The 14,170-nt window shown below is 44.1% G+C and overlaps 1 protein-coding gene across 2 annotated transcripts in view; it reads left to right on the plus strand.

Moving 5' to 3' along the window:
- The window catches only part of LOC107373102 (zinc finger protein 665), a 199,017-nt gene that overhangs the window by 176,100 nt on the left and 8,747 nt on the right, over positions 1 to 14,170 (plus strand). The window lies entirely within an intron of this gene.

The following is a 14,170-nucleotide window of genomic DNA, read 5'->3' on the forward strand; positions in this document are numbered from 1 at the left end:
ATTGATTTATTAAAAAAAAACAAAATTATATATATATATATATATATATATATATATATATATATATATACACACACACATACATACATACATACCATACATACATACATATATATATATACATACATACATACATTATTTATACATATATATATATATATATATATATATATATATATATATATATATATATATATATATATATATATATATATATATTATGTAATCTCCAACCTTGGAGTAAAAATGGACCAGGCTCTGAAGATGGATGCCCAGGTCAATAACACAGTTAAATCATGTTTTTACCAACTAAGACGCATCTCGAAACTAAAGCACATCCTGAGTGTCCGTCTTCTGAAATCGGTGGTCCACACTTTCATCACTTCAAGGCTGGATTACTCTAACTCCTGCTTATATGGCATCACTAAAGCAGCTCTTTCTAGACTTCAGCTGGTCCAGAATTCAGCAGCTAGGTTGCTGACTGGAGCTGACAGAAGACAACACATTTCTCCAATTCTGAAATCTCTCCACTGGTTGCCCGTGCAGTTTAGGATAAATTTCAAAATTATGCTTCCGACTTACAAATCCTTGAACCATCAAGCTCCTCCATATCTGTGAGAACTTGTCCATTACTACAACCCGCCGCGTGCTCTCAGGTCTGAAGATTAGCTCCTCCTAGCTGTTCCCAATGCACGTTTAAAAAGCCGTGGAGAGAGGGCTTTCTCTGTCTGTGCACCAAAGCTGTGGAACGCATTTCCACTGCTAGTGAGGCAAGCACCAACAGCTAGCATTTTTAAATCACGCTTGAAAACTCACTACTTCAACCTAGCGTATACCACATAATTATGAACCTCACTGATATCTACATTGTTTAAAAATGGACTTCACAATATCAACTTCCGTACTATTGAGGTTCTTTTTTTAAATGTTTTTCAAATTTTTTATTCTCCCTGTGTCTTATTGATTTTTAGCTGTTAGCTTTTGGGGATTTTGTTGTATTTCCTTTTCATCTTTTATCTGTGTTCGACATGTTTGTATAACGCCGGTTTAATTAACTAACATTTTTAGTGTACAGCGCCTTGTTTGGTTGTAATGCCTTGTGAATACGCTTTATAAATAAAATTGGATTGGATATATATATATGTATACACACACACACACACACACACACACACACACACACACACATATATATATATATATAAATGCATATAGTTAAATAAACGGCTTTGATTAACAAACAGGACAACAAGAGACACACAGGGAACTTGCAGGACTGAGACTAGCTGTAGGAGGGAATGACACACGGGGTGATGAATCCCAAAAAGAAACAAATGGAATTTAATAAAGTCACCCCAGGCAATAGTGACATTCACGCCAACATGAGGGAACCCAGCACCAGCACAAACGGGACCGCCACCACCTGGGCCACCACCTCCTGTCCCAGCCTGCACAAAAGAAAAGGGGAATTACAAACGAACAATCATGTAAAATCACTTAATTAAAACACATTTGTTGTCCCCTCTGGACTCCAACGCTGATGAATGGGAAAGCCTCCGACACTACGCCGAGGTCCGTGCAGAGCCCACAGGAGGGGAGAGAAACTGGAAACTTATCAAAGAAAATAACTCAAACGAAACAGCGGCGCCACCCGCCAGACCACAGAGCACAATCTGAGAAAGCAGGGAAAAGGTACAAGTCAACTACTTATATTTTTGACCAAGTCTGGAGAAGGTGAGGCCCATACCTATCGGTCCACCCGCTAGTATCATCTAGGCCGCAAGGAAACTTCCCCGCCCGGCAGCGCACAGGTGTTCAACACCTGTCCGAGTTTTAACACAGAGCTTGAGTTGGATTAGTTCAGCTCACATGCTGTCCCCTGCAGGAGCTACATACCTGTTCTCCAATGCTCAGTTCATTCTGGGATGAGCAGTAGCGTCACGCCCAGTACCAAATAAACAAATGCCCAAGCTGTTGAGTGCACAACACAGTTTGAGTACGAATCTCCTTAAAATTACTTGATTAGCCAGTAGAGTACATACCACCAAAGCAGAGCCGATCACCCACTGAGGCGCAGTTTGAATACAGCAGCTGACGCCAGAATGCAGTGTTTCCTTAGCATTCTCCAACAGTGAGCAGAGCTCCCTTTTTATACCCACAGTGTAAGTAACTGTGGAAAGGCTCTGTAAATAAGTGATTGTTCTTGCATGGTTTTAATTTGATTTTATAGTTTTGTACTGCATGCTTTTATTTTGACGGACCAGCAGAGGAAATAAGGGAGAGCAGAGAAGGTCAATTGACTTTTGCTTGGAAACTGACAGCATGCTGTAAGACCAAACAGACAGGACTGGGCCTCTATACCCTTCCTTTTGACAATTAAGCGCCTAGCTGGAATTGGGAACAAGGTATTGTTTGATGCATGAGTTTTATGTGGATTGATGTGATTTTCTATGTATGTTGTTGTGTTTAAAGTGGTTAAATGCAGAACAATGGTAACAACCATCTCAACCATAGAGCCAGGTGAACACCCATGCTAATATTAGCCTTTGTGTGGTTCACATGCTTGGACTTAGTTTTAATATTGGTTTTAGCTTTTAATATGTTTATGCACATTTTTTGATCTCACTCAACCTACCATTAATGTAGATTCAATAATATTGTGAATGGTTATATGGCATAAAGGTCATCTTTGTAAGAGCTCATTATAATTTCGTTAATCTGTTTCATTTAGCTCTTCCGGTGTTTCAAGAAAGAAAAGGTGGATTTATGTTCAAAATAAGGATGCCAGCTGAACATGAATAAAAATTCCTTGAGAAACATCAGTACGCTTCACCATTGTCTGGCTGGGTTCGCTACACACAGCACCCTCATGAGTACGGAAGCCGGTATGTGCCAACCCACCTAATTTGGAGCAGGCTTATTTCATCCTGCTACATTCCACCCCCCCGAAAGGAATCGTTGTCCCATCGATTAATAATCCCAAGGACTCCAATCACTCCAAGGTCTAAAAAAATACTATTGCCAAATTTAACCCAGTTCTAGGGGGTGCCACCTGCAACTCAGAACTACCCACCAGCCTGGGAAGATGGTGAACATTAGAGAGCTGACCTGCCGTGGATTGCTGCGTCCGCCGTATGGCCACACTACTTGGGGCGGTAGGTTGCACCGTTGGTACAGCAGAGGCCGCCAAAGGTGGCATATTCACACTAGGGGCCTGCACAACAGCAGGGCCAGGTCTCTGCTGATCAAGTTGAGCTCTAGGTTGTGATGACTCAGCAGGATAAGGGGCCACAGCCACCCCCGTAGGACTCAGCTGATGAAAATCTGTTCTCTCAATCACCACGTCACCTTCCTCCAAGGATTCTTCAGTTCTTTGCTCGTTCAAAGATGAACAAGAAGGACCCGCTGCCACTGGTGCTCCAGCCCACACCACAGGTCTTAACATGGACCGGTGGACAGTTTTAAGTTTTTGGTCATCATCTACTGGTGCAACAGTGTACCCAGGACCTCCCTCTCTTGGGGCCCTCACCACTTTATGCACCACAGAACCCCATACATCCTGGATCTTATGGCGTCCCTTAAGGCCGAGCTGTCTAACCAAGACAAACTGACCTTCCTCCAATCTGACCTCCCTCACATGTTGGTCATGACTCCTCTTCCTATGGTCAGCAGCTTGTCTCAGATGTTCTTTAGTACCTTCAAAAGCCACCTGTAGCCGGTTCTGGTGTTCCGGTTCTGGTGGTCCATCCATTGATGGACACTGCCCCCTACTGGTTCTGTATCCCCTCCCAGTAAAAAATCAACTGGGAGTCTTGGCTCCTGGCCAAACATCAAGAAAAATGGTGATTCTCCTGTAGTCTGGTGGGGTGTTGTATTATAAGAATACAGCTACTGTGGCAGACAGGAGCTCCAGTCCCGTTTCCGAGACACTGGCAATGTACGCAACAGGTTGTGTAAAGTTCTATTAAATCTTTCACACTGCCCATTACCAGCAGGATGGTATGGGGTGGTACGTGATTTCTGGATGCCCTACAAACTACACAACTGGCGAATAATGGTGCTCTCAAAGTTCCGCCCCTGAACAGAATGGATCCGGGCTGGCACACCGAACTTGGAAAACCATTCAGTGACTAAAACCTGAGCTACTGTGGATGCATGCTGATTACTGGAGGGAACTGCTAAAGTATATTTACTGAATACATCAGTAAACACAAGAACGTTTTCCCACCCACCACAAGAAGGCTCCAACACTGTGTAATCCATGGCAAGGATCTCGTTTGGCCGGGAGGCCAGCATGTGCCCCATAAAGCTGCCTGTGACTGGTCCTGAGTCTGAGTAACTCCAAAGTTCTCCCCACCCCCTGATGACCACGGTTCTGATGAACTTCGTTCAACACCCCCTCTTGCAAGGCCTTTGGTAATACCACTTGCAGTGTTTCCCCAGTGGTCCTGGGGAGGGTAACCTGGCGAAACGAAACACCATCACACTCAACCAAACGATTCCATTGTCTCAACAAGGTCAAGGCTGATTGAGATAAATGCTCGCGTTACTCATAATTGGGACGCTTTCCCTGTCTCCAGAAGTTCAAAACCTCCTGAATAACAGGATCATTTTCCTGGAGGACACCAATCTCAGAGGATGTACGCTCTGGGAAAGTGGACATCAATTTTGCAGTTTCTGAAGGGGTAGGATTTACATCTGAGCCCGGCCTGGCACCCCTCAAACTGTGGCTCTGCAGCTCGGCGGGCGTCAGTTTTCCGACAGTGTTACATGCAAGGGTTGCCCCCCAGGCTGCTGGTCCTTTGTAATGGGTTGTAGAGGACCCGAATCCCATCACAGTCTTTGGCAAGATGTCCTGGCTGCCAACAGCATCTGTAAGTGAGAGGACCACGATTATGGGAGTATTACTCCGCCTGGAACCTTGGAGTGCTAAGAGACCTTCAGTGAGCTTAATCAACTGTTCCTGCTGCAATTTTAGCATCTCCCTCATCTCAGTCAACTCTGACTTCATGGGGGAGTTCACTGCCATTTGTGGGCATTGCATCCCATACTGTAACCCGAAAGCTGAGGGGATAGAATAGCTTCGGCCCCTAGCTCCTCCAGAGGAGCCCTCACGTTCCCACCTAATCGCCTCGGCCCTAACATCTAGCAGAATGGCTGTTGGATTACAACGCACAAACTGCTTTAACTCACGGCGCAAGAGACCATCCATTGCATGTTCCACAAACTGGTCACGAAGCAACTCTTCTGCATTGGGCATTTGAGTAGGGGCTTGCTGTTTAACAGCCGCGATTAGACTCATCAAGGCGAGAGAGAATTTTTGCAATGTCTTTCCCTCCTGCTGGCGCCAGGAAAAGAACGCCTCCTGCAGGGCAACATCATTTTTTTTTCTTCAAGGCACTCGAGGAGTACAGACGCTTCTCTCTTTTGCTCCCTTATCTTTTTTTCCCAAGGCTCTTTGTCCTGTCTGCCCACAGAGCGCTTCTCTGCATTTCTTCTGAAAAACTCTATCAGCCTCATCTCTCATACAATACATCAGCGTGTTAACTTGATTCTCCTCGGTGCTATTGTTCAAAATGTTACATTTTTCCAACCAAGCAACGGTTCCTTTCAGAATAAAAGCTGAACTCACTGACCCAAGGGGGGTCCATCTGACACTGTGAACCATCTGTCCCTTTTTACCTGTAGACAATCCAAAGACTAGTCTGTTGTACTGCTGACGCTGTTTCATCGGCTCCAGTACTTTTTTTCTCTTGTTTTTTCTTCCCTGTGTCCTGTCTGGCTGTGAAGCAAGCAGAATTGATGTCTGAATGCTGGTGACAAGCCTTACAGATTTACTCTCAGGTGGAGCATCAAAGCGTCTGCTTTTAATGTCACGCCTGATACTTAAAACTTTATTGTTATTGTTGTTGAATGCTTTGTAATTCTGACCAGACACGGAGACAGAGGTGAAAGAGAAAGGAAGAGAAAAAAGGTGGGGAGAGAGAAAGGGGGGGGGGGGGGGGGTTTCCACAAAAATAAACAATAATGAACAAGAGTCTGCTTCTAGACCTGCAGAAAGAGAAAGAAGAGCGAAAAATGGGACACACAACAATACAACAGGAGCAAGCTATCACTGCGTCAACTTGAAGAAATATACACTCAGCATTGTTTAACTGAACAATCACACGATAATAAATCACAGTTCATTTAGTGGCAACGACAGCCTTAAGACATGTGTTGAACGTGCCCAAGCCCATACTTTTGAGATCACCATGTGAGCACCTGTGTGTGTACACGCGCTTGTTTATGTAAGGTTTCTCTATAAAAGCGTCCAATAGAGAGTGTGAGGGGCCACAGATCTGCCCCCCAAAGATGTGTAGGAGACAAAGGGAGCTCCAAGTCCCAGAGATCCAGGCGCTGCCCCAGAACACAGGAACCCCAAGAAGACTGCAACCAGAAAGGCCCCCGCCCCCCTCGAGAGGCACAGAGGATCGCCCCGGGGGGCCACACCCAGCAGCCGGCAGAGTCCCGGGAGATATCAGCAGCAAGCCCACAGACCCACCCAAGCCTCCCATCCCCTAGCCGGCCAAGCCCGGGACGCAGCGACCCGGAACCCAGGGGCAATCACCCCCGCCAGGGACCCAGCAGAGCTCAGGGACCCAGACCCCACCAGGCAGCCACCGGGATTGATCAGGCAGACACCAAAAATCTTAAACCCCCTGACCCGGGAGCCACGAACATTCAGGCAGACCAAGGCACCGCACTCCACACCAGGTGTGGCAGGGGGAGGGGAGACGAAGATCTATATCATCAAAAGATGTCCCAGGAGAAGGGAGGAGTCAAAGGCCCCACCTGACATATACAGTCATACACAAACACAGTCACACACTCCCTCCCTCATGCTCACACATGCACATACAACCAAAGACTTACAAAAGTGCACGCCGGACACCCACTCATGCTCCCCATACACACCCTATTCACTCTGGTCCCGGTACTGATGCACATGGGGTACAACCATTACTCGTTCCCAGAGTTTGACCCTTTCTGCTGGGGTGCTGATGAGCAGGCTCCCCCGCCCAACGCTGAGCACAGCAACCCACCACCCCAGACCCCAACCAGATGGCCAGATCTCCCTCCTAGCCTCCAGCCCCAGGAAGCCAAGCAACAACAGAGGTGTGCTAAGACCCCTAGTCTCCCTCCGCCTGCTCGAATATGGGGTTAGTGAGTGTTGATGAGGTGTATTCCATGGCTGTGGTGAGCGGGCAGTGCGGGCATTGTCTGGCCTATGCTAGCTGATGCCACCGCACCACCCCACTTACACCCTCAGCCCTCTGTGTCTAAGTGCAGTTTAAAATTGGAAATGGGCACCGGCACTCGGAATGAGGCTGAGAAATCCCCCTGCCAAATGCCGTTGAATGTGCTCACTCCCAAGGCCCTAAGTGTGTGTTTGCGTGGAATGTTGTTGGTGGAAGTGTTTGGCTCCAGTACTGAAAGGAGGGTTCGAGGACCTGGCATTCTGGATCTGTACGGAGGTCTCATCCTAAGGGTATGTGTAGAGCGACAAAATGGCGTCTCATGTGTTTATGAAACTCCGATCATAGCTAAAGCAAAACATCACAACATCATTCAAACTTGCTTCTGCGGATACGAGAGTTCTGATGACATCATCACTCACACATACACCACCCATCTCACGTCTCATTCACACCAGATCCATCCATCACTTAGAGTTAGATTTAGTCTTGTTTAAAATTCTTTAAAATTGTTTAGAAATAAATCTTCTTAAATGTTTTAAAGGTGACTCTCTCTTCTCTCAGTTAATACAAAGTGTTACATAATCCCTGCAATAAAAAGTTCCAATCTTCTGGTTAAAATTACCCAAAGATCCGTAAGATTGATTTCATATTTACTATCGAATCTTATGTCTTACGTTTCCTTAAATAGATGTAAATTAACACCTTTACACAGTTGAGCACAAACTTTGTTTTTAATCCACCAGATGAGGGAACACCTGGAAAAGGATGGCGACGGTTGCCCCAGAACTGAAAGAGCTGAACATGAGGCTGAAAAATAGTGAAGGCAACAAAAAAACCTGTGGAAACCTGTTGCAGAAAAGTTGTCCTTGCATTGTGTAGAGAGCTTTCACCCAGACAAAGTAGCTAGGAAATGGAACACTTTGGTGGACGCCTACAAGAAAGTAAAAGACAGCAACAAGAGTACAGGGAAAGGAGCTGTGCCATTTCAGTTTGAAGAGATGGAGCAGCTGTTAGAGGGCCAACATGACGTTGTCTTTCCAGTAAGTGGAACTGCAGCAGGACTGGAGGTGAGGAGACCAGAACTTCTTGTGCCTGACACACCCTCACCATCACGCAAACGGCGCAGGGATCAGTCCCAGGATGAGCTTCTGCAGTTTTTAAGGGACTCTGAGGAAGCATGTGAGAGACGACACAATGAAACCATGCAACAACTGCACACAGCTCAGGAAAGCTTTGAGGCTGTAATGAACAGACTCATTGAAAAGATGTAGTTGTTTGAAAATGTTGGGGTTTGTACAAACATGTCCACTTTAAATCAGCGTGTACTGTTTTCATTATATTTCCAGTGCAATAAGAAATAGTTATTTGAATCTGTTTCTTTATCTTTACAAGGTAGTTTGTGCAATATTTTCATAAATCCTTACTCTTTGTGTGCAATATTTTCATTAAAGGTGACTAAATGTGTGTCATGACTCGAGGAAAGTGCCTAACCCAAGACATGCAGAATCATCACACAAGTCCAAGGCAGTAAAGTAAAAATGTCTTTATTGTAAACGGTAACTGAAAACCACACAGGGAAGTCCTGTGCTGAGGAGCCAAGACGGCTCGAGTCTCTGAGGTGTTCCGGTTGATGAGGAGAGGAAGGGAAGCCGGGGAGGGCGCTGGGCAGAGGGTGAGAGATCCAGTAGGAGTGAGGCAGCAGAGGGAAATCCGAACAGGAATGGCGGAGGAGGACGGGACGTATTGATTAATTCCAGAAACGAAGACAGCGAGGGTGAGAAGATGACGAGGTGATCCTGAGCGAGACAAAACAGGCGTAAGGGATAATCCAATTCCAAATCCAAAAATACTATCCAAGGTCAATAATCCACAAGTCGAAGGCGAGTCAAACACGAGTTAGCAAGGATCAAAGTTTCAGAGTCGAGTGGCTGGTGCTACCTGAACTGGTACAATCATCCGGCAAAGTGAAGTGTCTCCGTCCTCCTTTTAAAACCGCGTTCCTGATTAGGGAATCGCCTGCAGCTGTAGTTCCCTCTGCTCCTCACCTGCGGAGAATAAGCTCAGATTCTGGTGAGAGGAGATGGTGTGACTCACCTCGGCCCAGGGACACGACAGTATGTTCTGTCTTACAGTAAAGATTGTAGACTTTTTAAACTGTTTGTTTACCTTTCTTTATTTTTATTAAATGTTTTTGCTTCTAATATTGTGTCCAAGTCTGTTCTACATTACCAATGACAACAGCCTCATCTTTATTAAGTGCAGTTACCTTATTAAAGGAAAGAAACCATCTTTTATAAAGCGCCTCTCAAGATAAAATCACAAAGCACTTCACAGTAAGAAGAGAAAATAATAGTTTTAACTTCAATTAAATCATCACTAAATCATTATCTTATTACTCCTAAATACACATAAATAAACACTTAATTACAAATCCGGCAACATGTTTGTCTTATTTTTGTTTGCGTCTCACATTACAACAATATGATTTCTATCCCTTTAAAAAAAAGATTGGAGAATGGCCCAACACACAATGAAGGTTGAAAATCCTGACCAAAGACTCAACCAACAGCAATCTGCTGAAAGAGGAACACCTACCTTCTTCGTCTTCGTCTCTCTTCCAATATCCTTTGAAGATGAGCTTTATGTGTGTTTATGAGTTGTCTGTGTTCTGAGAGCTAACAAAACAGCAGTTTTTGAGGGCGTCGCCATATTGGAATCCTGCCTTCTCCGTCTCCGGCAACCAGAACGCTGTTTAAAAGCGTTCAAGTTTCCCTACACTGTGACATTTTGATGTATTGTGAAATGTGTGGGAAAAGTCCTTGTTTGAAACGCTGAATTTTCCAATTGGTTGTTTAAGTAAGATCAAGGTCAAGTTTTCCAAAGAGATTTTGTGTTTTGGATATTCCTTTTAGTCCAGTTTTTCCTGCCATTATTCTAGGTATAAAAAAAATCCCCATTATCTCTAATGTGTCAAATGATGTTGTTCTCTTGTACTAATGGCACATGTGTTTACTGAATTCTTCCGCTTCATGGTGATGTGATTTACTATAACATTAACATAATGGATTTAAATTGTATTGGTTTCTTTGTCTACATCTACCACAACTCTTCTTTATAGTCCAATCTTTCAAGTCTTCAATTTCAAATAAATAAAAATGTGGTCTCATAGAAAACAAAGTTTGGGCTGGATTTAGCTGGAGTTTGACATATATTTGTGTTTTAGCTGCAAACTGGGACAAGACTCTCCAATTCGGACAACCAGAGTGAAGTTAATGACTCAACCTCCCATCCTGCTGGGCCACCAGAGTCACCAATCACTGCTAATCCTGCAGGATCTAATGGTAAACATTGATCTTAGAAAGTAATAAATGCTTGTGTATGTATTTGGCTCATGCTAGATCATTTTTCATTTGCTGTTTTCAGACATCTTCCAGTGTGATGCACAGAGTCCTGCGCAGACATCGGAACAGTGTTCTGTTCCAGTAGGACCTGGTGGTATGCTTCTCATTTTGTAAAGGCTCTTTAAATTTAATTGAATTTTGCAGTCAATCACTTGCACATTCTGAATGCCATGAATGTTAAAGGTTGAGAGATATAAGCAACTGACTCAGACTTATTTAATTTACTTCCCACCAGACATTTCCCAGTCCAGAGCAGAGGGTCCTGTGCAGCCTCTCCTTAAGGTTTTCCCCAAGACGCAACATGGCAACCGCAAGAGGGCATTCAACGAGTCATGGTACAGAGAATACACGTGGTTGGAGTACTCCATCAGTAGAGACTCAGTATTTTGTTATGCCTGCCACCATTTCTCCCTTCCAAATGCCCCGTCTTCTGTATTCAGAACAGAAAGTGGTTCCTCCAACTGGAAGAAAGCTTTGTGTAAAGAAGGTGGCTTTAAAGACCACTCTAAATCAGACCACCACCAAAATGCTACGTTTGCATGGAAACAGCATGAAACGGCCACTCAAACAAAATCATGCATGACAGAGTCTTTTAACACAGAGAGAGAAAAGAAAATTAAGGAGAATCAGACGTATATTAAAACTATTGCAGAAGTCCTGCTTTTAACTGCCACACAGAACATTTCCCAGAGGGGTCACAGAGAATCTCAGGACTCGGGTAACTGAGGTAACTTTTTGTCTATTTTTGAAGAAATAGCTAAGCATGATTCATTTCTAGAGAAGCGCATGAAAGCTCACGCTAATGCCAAACATGCCAGCAAAACCATTCAAAATGAAATGTTGGAATGCCCGGCAGGAATGGTTCAAGAGGAAATAGTAAGGGAGGTTAAACAGAGTGAGGTGTTCAGTATAATAGCTGATGAAACCAAAGACCTTCAGAACAAAGAGCAAGTGTCACTGGTCATCAGATATTATTACAGAGGGGTCACACACGAGAGCTTTCTTGACTTCATGAAAGCTGACAGCCTAGATGCAGCAGGGCCTTGAAAAACATGGACTAGAATACCGCAACAACCTGGTTGGCCAGGGCTAGGATGGTGCTGCTGTCATGAGAGGCAAGCACTCAGGTGTGTGTACAAGGATTCAGGAAGTAGCCAAATATGCATATTATGTGCACTGTAACGCTCATTGTTTGAACCTTGTGATTGTTGATAGTGTGAAGTCCGTTTCTGAGGCTGACTGCTTTTTCTCACTTCTTCAGAAACGACATAGTTTTTTTGTCTGGATCGTATGTGCACACAAAACGGCATAGCATTCAGAGAGAAACGTATGACGGTCCGCCTCGTGAACTTCCAAAGCTAAGGGACACTAGGCGGGCTTGCAGGTACGCAGCCTGTCACAAGCTGCTTGACAGACTCCCAGCAGTGTGCCGTTTACTGCAAGAAATTGGGCTGGAAAGTCAAGGTGATCGGGCAGTAGATGCTCGTGGCTTACTGGCCAAAATTGATCTTAACTTTATTGGACTCTTGGTTATGTTCAAAAAAGTCCTGGGTCAGTCCAAGTTTTTGTCAGACATGCTACAGTCGCCCTCACTGGACCTCTCAGCAGCAGTCAGTCTTGTGGATTCCTTACTGGCCACGTTGCAGAAATACAGGAGTGAGGCCTTTTTGAGGTTGTATGGAGGGAGGTGGAGAAAATGGCTGTAAAGTGTGATCAAAGTTGGGAAAAGACTGAGAAGAGGCAGCCTAAGACAAATAGGCGGCTACATGATTACATACTTACCACATCAACTGGTGAGCGTAGAGTTGATAAAAATGACAGGGAAAACTTTAAAAGACATATTTTCTATCCAGTTTTGGATTCAATGACAGGTGAACTTCAACGACGTTTCTCTAAGCCCAACTGCACAATCATGAAGGGAATCCAAGCACTTCATCCTCAAAGCATCACCTTTTTGCAAGAAGATGCTTTTTTCCTTTGCCACATTTTTTGATTCAAATGTTGATTACCTGGCCAGTGAGCTTCAACAGATAAAGAGACTGTTGGATTGTAAAGAAAAAAGTGGGATGCAGAGATTTACTACACTTCTAGAATTAGTAGTAATCCTAGAACCATACAAGGAGCCGTTTCTTGATTTAAGCTTGCAAAAATAGCCATTGTGATTCCGGTGAGCAGTGCTTCATGTGAGCGCAGCTTTACGGCACTAAGTTTGATTAAAAATCATTTAACAATGGCAGATGAGCGCTCGAGTCATCTTGGGATGTTAAGCAGAGTCCCGTTGAGCAAAAGCATTAGACATAAATGAATTAGTGAGACTGTTCAGTTCTCATCACAAAAACCGAAGAATAATGCTCTTTTAGAAGAGTAAGATGTACAGTAGACAACCACATGAAACTGCATGTTTGTTACAGAGATGTTTTAAACTAAATGAGTTAAGGACATAATGAGATCAGGACTCATCTGCTTTATGCCAAGGAGGTTTGGTAATGACCATAATAAGTCACTGGTCAGAAGTCATTGGTGATTGACAATAATTCTTTCAACTTTTTGTTTTGGGCAATAAAGTAAAACATGCTCAGCTTTTTCAAACTGATTCCATGTCATTGTTGCATGTCAGCCACTGCGCTGTTAACTCGGGTGTGACGTCATTCCCAATTTCGACTTCCAACTTCCGAGGAAAATCGAACGCACCCTGAGAGTCGGCAACTGGAGTCTGCTCCAGACACCGCAGCAGGGCTGTAGCAAGCAGCTGTAGCATGTAATTCACAAATGCTTCTGTATTTCAATACACCTCAGACTGGATTATGTTGCCAACCTGTACATAATACAATAGATAAGCCACCATTACATTGTTACTGGTAGTTATTAAATGTTGTTATAATTTCCAGAAGCTTGCTGCTGAACACGTGACTGAAATACATAAATTGTACTGATTATATGTGACTTTAGATATGTTTAGACTAGGATGAGTGATGGTAAACCTTCACTAAACGTCTTGAGTGATAAAGGAAGCCATAGAGATAAGGAGATGTGGATGCAGGACCATGAACAGAGACGATTGGGTCTACACATTGGATCGTGCATGGGACTGTGTCATCAGTGAGGGGAGAGCGGGCAGCAGAGGGCGTCCTCTGCTGCCTTGGATTTCTCATGATTTAATTGCTTTATTTAAGAAGCGCGACAAAGCGTGGAAAGTAGCAAAACTTAGCAATCTGCATGAGCATTGGACAGTTTATAGAAAACTAAGGAACTTCTGTACTACCCAGACTAGGAATGCTAAAGCTAATTTTTATAAGAATGCTTTGCATAAGGATATCAATAACCCTAAGCGCTTCTGGGATAAAATTAAAGACCTGAGGGGGAAAACTAATGTTAAAATCTCACATCTGAATGTTAATGGGAGTCTTATTAATGACCCGGCTGAAATTGCTGAAGCATTCAGTAAGCACTTTGCTTCCTCTCCTCTCCCTGCCTCTGCAGAACATCATGGGTCTTACACCCTGCCTCACTGTTGCTCCAGTGGATTTT

Source organism: Nothobranchius furzeri, chromosome 2 (assembly GCF_043380555.1).
Source record: "Nothobranchius furzeri strain GRZ-AD chromosome 2, NfurGRZ-RIMD1, whole genome shotgun sequence".
In the NCBI taxonomy this organism is placed as follows: domain Eukaryota; kingdom Metazoa; phylum Chordata; class Actinopteri; order Cyprinodontiformes; family Nothobranchiidae; genus Nothobranchius; species Nothobranchius furzeri.